Here is a 9,234-nt window from a genome sequence, read left to right as displayed (position 1 = left end):
GCGCATTCATCAATTATCTGGTCGATGAAGGGTGTAGGGTAGTTGTCTTTTGGACAAGCTTTGTTTACATCCCTATAGTCGACGCACACTCTTATCGTCCCTTGTTTTTTCATAACAGGGACAATATTCGATACCCAATCGGTTAGAGGAACCGGGTAGATGAATCCAGCATGGAGAAGTTTTTCAACTTCTGCCTTAATGGCAGCGGCTTTCTTAGGATGAACCTGTCGAAGCCGTTGTCTTACTGGTTTGACATCAGGATACATTTTAATTTCATGTTCAACTATGCTCGAGTCAATGCCTGGCATTTCATCATATGACCATGCAAAGACCTCTCTAAATTCCTGAAAGAGAGCACTATATATTTCCAGTTCTGAAGGGGAACAACTTTTGCCGACATGAATATTCTCTACAACATCAGATTTTGTCGAGATGTTTATGGCTACAGTCTCTTCAATATTGGATAGGTTTCTCTCTGAATCCACCGTATTTACAGTATTTGTTAGGAATTCAAACACTGAAGGGTGATATAGGTCGTGATGAGTTTCTTCTTCACACTCTGGAAGAAGGGAACGATGGTGGTGATCATTCCATGGTGCCCCCTCAATCATCATTGATTGTAAGATTCCTTCGTCAGTCCCATGAACTTTTGACCATGGATCTAATGGGGTACCATATTCTTCGGACCTATCTACCCAAACGCTTGACGAGCGTTCATTTGGGCTCGCCTCCCATGCCTGAAACATTGATTGCTAGAATATTTCAATGGGGCTAGGAGGCAATACCACTTGATGATCCATGACGACTTTGTCTTCTGCGACCTTCGATGAAGATACCATGTTGCATGTTGCTACAAACGGGATATCCACTATATGGAAAGGAGGTGGCAACGCGAAAGTTCCCATCATTGTGGGATCTTTTAGCAAGCCTACTCCGATATCTTTTATCGAATGGTCGTTCCCATGGATCAGGGGAATGCTTCCAGTAACTTGTGAACCATTAGGGAGGAAATTCTGTTGGTCGACGATCGTAATCCCCCCTTCAAACGGGAATGCGATCTTCCTAAAATATGTCGACACTACAGCTGCCATGGCATATATCCATGGTCTTCCCAGTAGGATGTTATAGTCAAGATTGCCATCAATGACTTCAACATCAATCTCTACTGTTTTTCCTCCTAGTTCAACCTTAAAGTTATTTAGGATACCGTACGGAGTGTACGATCTACCGTCAAATGCTTTCAATGTCGTCGAAGATCGCGACAAGGTTGGAGATCCAAGAGTTTTCCAGCAACTCATCGACATGATACATGTTGATGCACCCTCATCAATAATCGTTCTATGAACAGTTTTGTTGAGTGCTTTCACTTGAATAAGGAAAGCTAATTGCGCTGGTAACTGAGGATCATATCCTTTGTGATCAAAGGATACAAGATTTGAACCTTTAGGATCCACTCCACCAATTGCTGATAACAATGCCTGTCTTTGGGATGGGCAATTTTGTAGTACCTCAAGAGTCGACATAGCAGATGTTGATTGGGCCAAATCCTCCACTATATTATAGTGTTGCGCCGCTCTGGCGCGAGGGTTGAATGTCGACTTGTGGACTACTCCCTTAGGCGGCTTTATTGTTAATTCATGCGTGAGGGGGGGGTACAACTTCTGCCGAAGTCGTTGTCGAACTGCTGGGTTGATCTTTCCCTTTGTCGTTCGACACCGGCGGATTCCCATAATCTTTATTCCTAGTCGAGATCAAAGCATCATTTTGCTTAGAAACCGACAGCATAAGCACTTGAGACGGGGAAGCATTTCCACTATCAACCATATTTTGACCTGGGGTGGGGAAAGGATCAGTCAACACAGCTGAAGTTTGGGAACTTTTAAAGAACCTTTTTAACTCAGCTTTGAACGGACAGTTCTGTGTCGAATGATTTTCATCGCATATTTGACATGGATAAAATTGTTTCCTTTGCCCAGGAGGGTTTGAAGAAGTTTTTTGAGGGGATGACCCACCTTGTTTCTTCTTCTTCCCTTTGTTTTGTTTCTTCTTGCTTCCTGGTTGATTGGAGTTTTTGTCTTTATCCGTAGATACAACATTTACCTCCGAAGCAAGAATCTCTTGATTTGCTTTTTGATTCGAAGTCTTACGGGCTTTCTTATTCGAATCCCTTGTCGACTTAGCGTTTGCAGTTCCAATCACGCCATCACCGGCATGAGAGTCACTATTCGATCCGGGAGGAGGAGGGATTGAAAATTCCGGTCTGGGGGCATCAGGTATCTTATCATAGAGCGTGCCCGACTGAGTATACACTAAGTCCAAATATTGAGCACGAGCAATAACTTGCTCCTCTGTTACGACGCCTCCCTTGGCCACATCTTCTGTTATTGCCGGCAGAAGCGACTTTATAAACCACTCAGCTAATAGCTGATCTGGAACATAGGTTTTTACCATTCTGCGACGACGACGCCACTCATGTATATGATCTGATATATGTGTGGCTGTTGTCTGCTTGAAATTGGTCAAGATCTCTGTTCCAGTTTCGTACCTTATAGGTAACTGAAAGTGTGTTAAGAAAGTCGTGGCTAGGGAACTAAAATTGTCGAAAGAGGCTCTAGGTAATTCAATATACCATTTGGCCGCCGGACCAGTCAATGTCCTCTGGAAAAGACGAAGCCTTATCGAATCATCATTCAAGGTATTCGACGAACACCACAGATGGAATGTCATCACATGATTCGACGGGTCTTCGCCAGGATTTCCATTGAATTTAGGAATGTCCGAAGGAAGTTTATGAGGAATCGCTGGCCACCAATGGGCATAGGCGATTGGATCGTTCGTCAATCGATGTAAATCTGGTAATTCTAAGGTCGCCACGAATGGCAACTGCTGATTCAGGTTTGGCGAGGCGTACCCAGGATACGATGGAATCGCCTGAGCAGTAGGCCTTTGCACACCAGCATAATGCAACTGATGTTGATATGACTGATATGGTTGGTGGGCTTGGCCACTGTAAAGTGGTTGGTTTAACCCGTTCTGAATATAGGGTTGCCCACTATTTGCAAAGATCTGTTGCTCAGACCCTTGGTACACCTGTTGAAACTGAGGTTGTTGGTATTGCACCATCCATGGTTGTGAAGCCATGTTTTGCTGTGCGACACTAACCGACGGACCAAGATTCGGGGTTATGGTTCCCGTTTGTATCTGTGTTGTCCCGGCAGTTGGCGATTGTGGTTGTGTTGCAGGGTCAATAGGCTGTTGCATTACAACTTGGGGTTGGCATACAACAGGCATCGATTGAACTTGCGACACGGTTACAATTGCTGGCGTCGTCGGGATACTAGACATAGGTACACACTGTTGCATGGAATATACAACTCTTGGTTGTTGGGGTAACATAGGTACCCAACCACTCGTCGTTACTTCAGTCAAACCTGAATGTGGCTGAAAATTGCCGTATGGGTATCCCCCCGGAAGAGGAAGTGAAAGGGCATATTGCCCCCCATACGGTAACAATCCGGAGCTCAAGGGTATAGATGGCCTTTGAGGACTGGATGGCCCAAACTGATTCCCAAAGGGATCAATTTGTCGAGTTTCAACATAAGAATTACCGGGTATTATACTGGAAGAACAAACTGGAACAGACCAAGTTGTCATAATAGTCCCTGGGTGGACTCCTTCTAGCTGATGAGAGCTAGTCGGGACGGCTGGTATGCCGGCAAACATCGTTGGAGTGACAACAGGAACTTCTGTTGTCGCTGTGTCGTTTGGCACAGTCCTAGATGTCGACGGTTGTTCAGACATTTTAAGTCTATCCAATAAACTTCCTAACGATTCTTCAGGAACTTCCTGTGGCGATGGACAAACTTCTGATGCAGAAGGAAAAAGAGTGGTACCTACTCCAAAATGAATTGGAGTATTTGCTTGCTGGTCCTCTACGATTTCCTCTATTGCAATCAGACCAGGAGGAAGAGGAAGACCGTCAGGTCCGTAAAATATTTCTGGTGCCGAAGAAGGGGTTGCTTCGACAGCGACAGTTGTTCGAACAACAAGACTCTGTGGACCGGTTTCAGATGGAACTGGTTCAGTTATGCAAGTACTTGTTTTCAGACTAGGATCAGTACAACTGTCCTTCTGTTGCTGTTGAACTTCTTCAATAGAGGCAGGGATTCCAGAAATATCGGGAGTGGCCAAAATCTCAGATGTTGTTGGAACTTCCGTTCTAACTTTAAAAGGAGATTTTGACCTGGTCAAGCGAGTTCGCTTTGCCCGTACTACTCTCGGTTCCGGAGACAAAGACGGTTGACTCGCAAGTCTCCCCGAACGACGGAGTTTTAATTGACTTTCCTCCACGGTTGCGGATTACTTGATGAACTAAGATACAAAAAGGGGAATTATGTTTCCGTATTGAATGAATTTTATTAGACGCTTTCAGACACAACTTTGCTTTTTCATGTTTTAAGAGTCGAGAAAAAGCTAAAGATGACTCTAGTCGCCTTCGATGTATTAACGAGCCCGAAGTGACAAATGCTCGGTTGGACTTTTTCAGTTATAGAGTTTGAAAAAGGCCAAAAGAAACTGCTCTGGAGATCTAGGCAGAGGGTGTGCCAAACCTTTCGCGAAACCACAGAATACGTTTTACGGTACGGGTGGTCGATCTTCGTGAATGCTGTGTTCACTGCATCGCGATCAGTAGGGCGGCCGACACGGCTTCCTAAGGATAAAGGATAATTTCCTATAGGGGTCTCCCAATATACGCGACGGTACGCGGGAGCTCAAGTCCGTATTAGTGCTATCGTCCCTCAGGAGGAATCACCCACCTTCGTAGAGATCGACAGTCACTACGTTTAACGATGCCGGAACACGTCTCTACCTAGACCTCTATTGTGAGCGTTATGTTACAATGCGTTTTTAGATTCATTCAATATATTTTAAGTTGATCTTGTTTATCAGTTTGTCTTTCAGGATCACCACGAGATGTATTGGTACAAATTCCTAAATGCAGCTAAAATGATAAGCAAGCTTTCACAATCTTTTTAGCTTTGAAAATCCTAACTACTGAGGGGAGAGAAAAACAATATCTTTCCACACAGAGCACAAAGCACAAACTAATGCACTTTCTCCTAGATCAGACACACAAACTTATCAAAAATGCAAATGCAAGATGCATGTATTTCTTTTCTTTTCCTTTAATGTTGATGTAGACAAAAAGAAATTGTTGTATAATTTTCGAATTCAATTTGAAGCGTAAACAAACAAGTATTGTCTAAAATGAAAAGACGCTTTACAGGTACTTGTTCCAACACTAAAAATGTATGAATTCAAACCATAAAGTGAAAAACAAACAAACTCAAACAACCATGAACAGTAATAAAACTAGCTCTTCAGATCACAACGACACTTTTACAGTTCAGGATCTAAGAGGCCACAACTATACTGGTTCGCTTTTCACAATGGGAAACTGTAACTGAAACAAGAAATACTGAAAGAACATTCACAGTTTCATCACACAACTGAGGCGGAATAATGTCAAGGAGAAGTGGTTTACAGCAAGTACAATGACCAGCAAGCAATCAGCAAAAAACAAGTGAAAACAGGGCTAAGACACAAAGGGAAAGCTGAGCAAGACAATGGCTAACTAGACCAGCGCAGGTTCTAGTCTGCCAGTTTGACTCTCAGCGCAGTTCCCGAAGGGAGCACCTGCGCTGTAATGCAGACTGCCTGTGGACAGCCTGCACTGACTCACGAGAGTTTCGTCTACAAAGAATTCCGGGTCATAAAAAGCTCAAAAATGCACTGTTTTTGCTGAAATAAAAAGCTATAGGTCAAGTAAAGGCTAAGGGATGATCAAGAGGATGAAAAGCTATCACAAAGAGTAAAGAGTCTTTTGTAGATAAGCTCTTCAAATCTTGAATTTGCTCAGCAAATGAGCAAGAGTAACAGACCCTCTACTTCGCTTTTGATATAGTCAAAAGCTTTTCGATTTGGTACTCTTTTCTTCAAGAAATGAATAGCAAAATACTACAAACACCAACAAGATACTAGGCTCCCCAGCGGAGTCGCCAGTTTGTTGTGGGGAAAAGTATCCGATGCGGATGACCCTATCCCTACTCTAAAGGTGACAATCTTTAGCAACAACTGAAAGTAAAGCTTTGATGTTTCCCTTTATGAAAGTACAGAGAGAAGGAATAGAAGATTAACCAACCTGGTGTCTTTCGCTTAGTCGATCCTTGTCCTCTCTCTTTGTCTCTTGTTCCCAGCTCTTTGCTCTCTTTTCCGGTCCAGCTACACACAAGCCCTGCACAAAACAAGAGAGGAAACTACAAGATACATGTACTCATAACTGATGCATGGATTAGAGTGAATCAAATATACAAGTAAATACAATCCATCAATGTAATACAAGTATATAGGAGAACATGCAAAACTTTATTGATAGAAGTAACAGGGTTCTGAGAAGGTTACAACCAATGATGGCTCCAATCCAGCAGCACCTCCCCAGCAGCAAGAACTCTCCTCTTCACCTCTAGTAAAACAATCATCCAATAGCTCTAACTGTAAACCAACAGCACCTCCTTGCTTTACACAAAATTCCAGCCTCCTTAGACCTCATAGAAGAGCTCTATATATAGGATAGAAGAAGAGAGGATGAGTCAGCTTGAGACTGACATGAAGCTGCCTTGTGTCCTCTCCCTCTTCAGTTAATCTTCAGTTCTTGAGTCCACTTGGAGATCCTTGCTTATACATGGTGATCAAGTACCTCTTACTCATCACAGGGCGAATCTCATGAACCAAGTGTCAGTTTGGAAGCTTCCTGGGCAGTTGACACCTTGCAGGATGACTGTGCCACTTGGCCAATCTCGCCCAGCGCAGGTAGCCTTCATTAATCTTGACTTCCAGCGCAGGTACAAGGAGGGACAGTTGCATTCCAGCGCAGAAGCTCAGTGGAGCAGCTGACATGATCCAAAATAAGCCTGTTTTGAAGTGTTTTCAGGTGGAGAACTGATTGGAAGTGCTGTTGTTTGATGACCTTGTTCTTTTAGGGGTAAGAACAACATGTTTAGGGACTGAGGATCCCTGTAATTATCGACATTTCATGCTCCATGATGCGAGGCACAAAAATGTCTATAACAAACCTTGAGAGTCAAGAGGGGGTACAATGATGGACTGCAGGTTCTCTTGTGTGTTCAATGGAAGTTCTTTGCCGAATTCTGATCCTTTAGATCTATGAGTTCTTTTTATGCCACTAACTTCCAACTATGGTTCTTGATGCTGGTGTATATTGTTTGGCCCCATTTGAGGGTCTGGGGCATTGGCATCCTGTGTACCATTTTGTTCCATATTTATCTCAGGTTCCTCTTGGTTCTCTGTATGTTCTGTCTGTCTGTCCTCTTCTTCCATCAGATCTGTATGCTGCCACCCTTTGGGCTTTTTTTGCTGTTTCTTGTTTCCTTTGGGGTTCTTTCTGGCCAGTGGGCAAGTATATTGGAGGTGTCCTGTTTGCATGCATCTACGACATCTGAATGCAGTGTTCTCATAGTCAAGGGGTTGAGTCCGTAGAGTGTTGTTATAGTTCAATGTAATATGATCAGGTAACCCCTGACTCAGGTCCACTTCAACGCAAATTCTAGTGAATGAGAAGATTCCTCTACTAACTCTATCTTCATCAATTTTTAGGAATTTCCCCAAGGAATTCCCAATGGCAGATAATACTATATGATGCCAGAAATGTAATGGGAGGTTATGAAGCCTCACCCAAATAGGCATTGTTGAAATTCTCATACTGTTTGCATAAATTCAGTGAACCAAGGGGTAATAAAAAGGCTAGCATTACCCCAAAACCAAGGCCCCTCACTGACAATACTATCTCGTTCTTCTTCTGTGTGGAAACTAACAATGAAAAATCCTTTTGAACATAGGTGTATATCACATTCTAGTGTCCAGCAGGAGTAAATCCATTGATGTAGAGCATCGGATTTTGGCCAGAACCCATTAATTCTACAAATGAAAACATTTTTAGAGAGTTCAGTGTGAAGTTCAGTTACCTCTGGCATAGTAACTTGGAGCGTTGGGGATTCCAGTTTTTGTTCCACTATATATGGACCTGGTTGCTCTGGTGGTGACACTGGTTTGTTCTGCATTTTTTATTTCCCCTTGACTACATCTCAAAGGAGCCTGGAGTCTTTGAGCTGGATCCATTGCATCCTCTACGCAGTCTCAGATTAAGAAAAATGGTTGTATCATGACAGATCCCATATTCCTGTAGAGAAAGATGGTCCTGTAGACTACGACCTATACAAATCAGGTTCTGGTGTTTTGTGGGTATTCCTATTTGGTTCGATATTTCCTTTTTTAACTCTTGTATGTTTAACCCCATGTTGAGTCTCATGCAATGGTGTTTGTCCCCTGTTAATTTGATGAAAATTTGGATCCAATCTTCACCCAGGCAGTTTGATTCAGCCACATTTTGGCAAAGCTCTAGTGGTTTGGTTGTTTTCTGTGAAAAACCCATCGCTTCCCTGTTATTTTTATTTTTTCTACCCCATGGAACCTCCAGATCTGGTTTATAAGAGTCATTTTTGGAGTACTCTGTCACTGCTCCCAGATTTAATGGGTCCTCTATAGTCAGCCCCTTTATTTTTATACTGGCCTCCCTCTGTCTAGTTGTTAACCAGGATGCCACGCGTCCCTCATCACATTTCCACTCGCACTCCAGCTTGAGGGAGTTGGTTCTTGTGCCAGGCCAATTCTTAGACCATATAGGCCATGGTGTCGATTTTGTTCTAGGCGGGTCGGAAAACCAAGAAGCTGCCTCTCGGATCCGCATCTATGGGTTAATTCGTGTTTCACGCCCAAGCAGTGGGTTCTGGGAGATATTGATCTGGCCGAGAAGCCCAGGATCTTGCTGGTAAGAATATGGCAGAAAAAACTCAAATTGCGAAAACGAATATTGCAAAAATACCTTTGTCGGGGGTGGATTTTTGTTCAGCAAATGGGGAACATCTGCCAGCCAGCACATATTCTCTACCAAACTGTAGTGACCCATGGGGAGGGTCTCTGCGAACAGGAGGGAGAAAGAAGCCATTGTGTTGCAGAGCTCCGGTCATTTTCCCGCTCTCGATCCTCCACTTCCCATAGTCCCATATATTGCAAAAGAGATCTCCAATATTTTCTTGTAATAGAACCACAAGTTCATAGTGCAAAGACAAATTGTAAGCGAAGACTTTAAAATATTAT

This window comes from Pinus tabuliformis, chromosome 7, assembly GCF_031772625.1.
Source record: "Pinus tabuliformis cultivar Carrire ecotype Pingquan chromosome 7, CPIR1, whole genome shotgun sequence".
NCBI classification, from domain to species: domain Eukaryota; kingdom Viridiplantae; phylum Streptophyta; class Pinopsida; order Pinales; family Pinaceae; genus Pinus; species Pinus tabuliformis.
Note: the sequence above shows the minus strand (reverse complement) of the source record.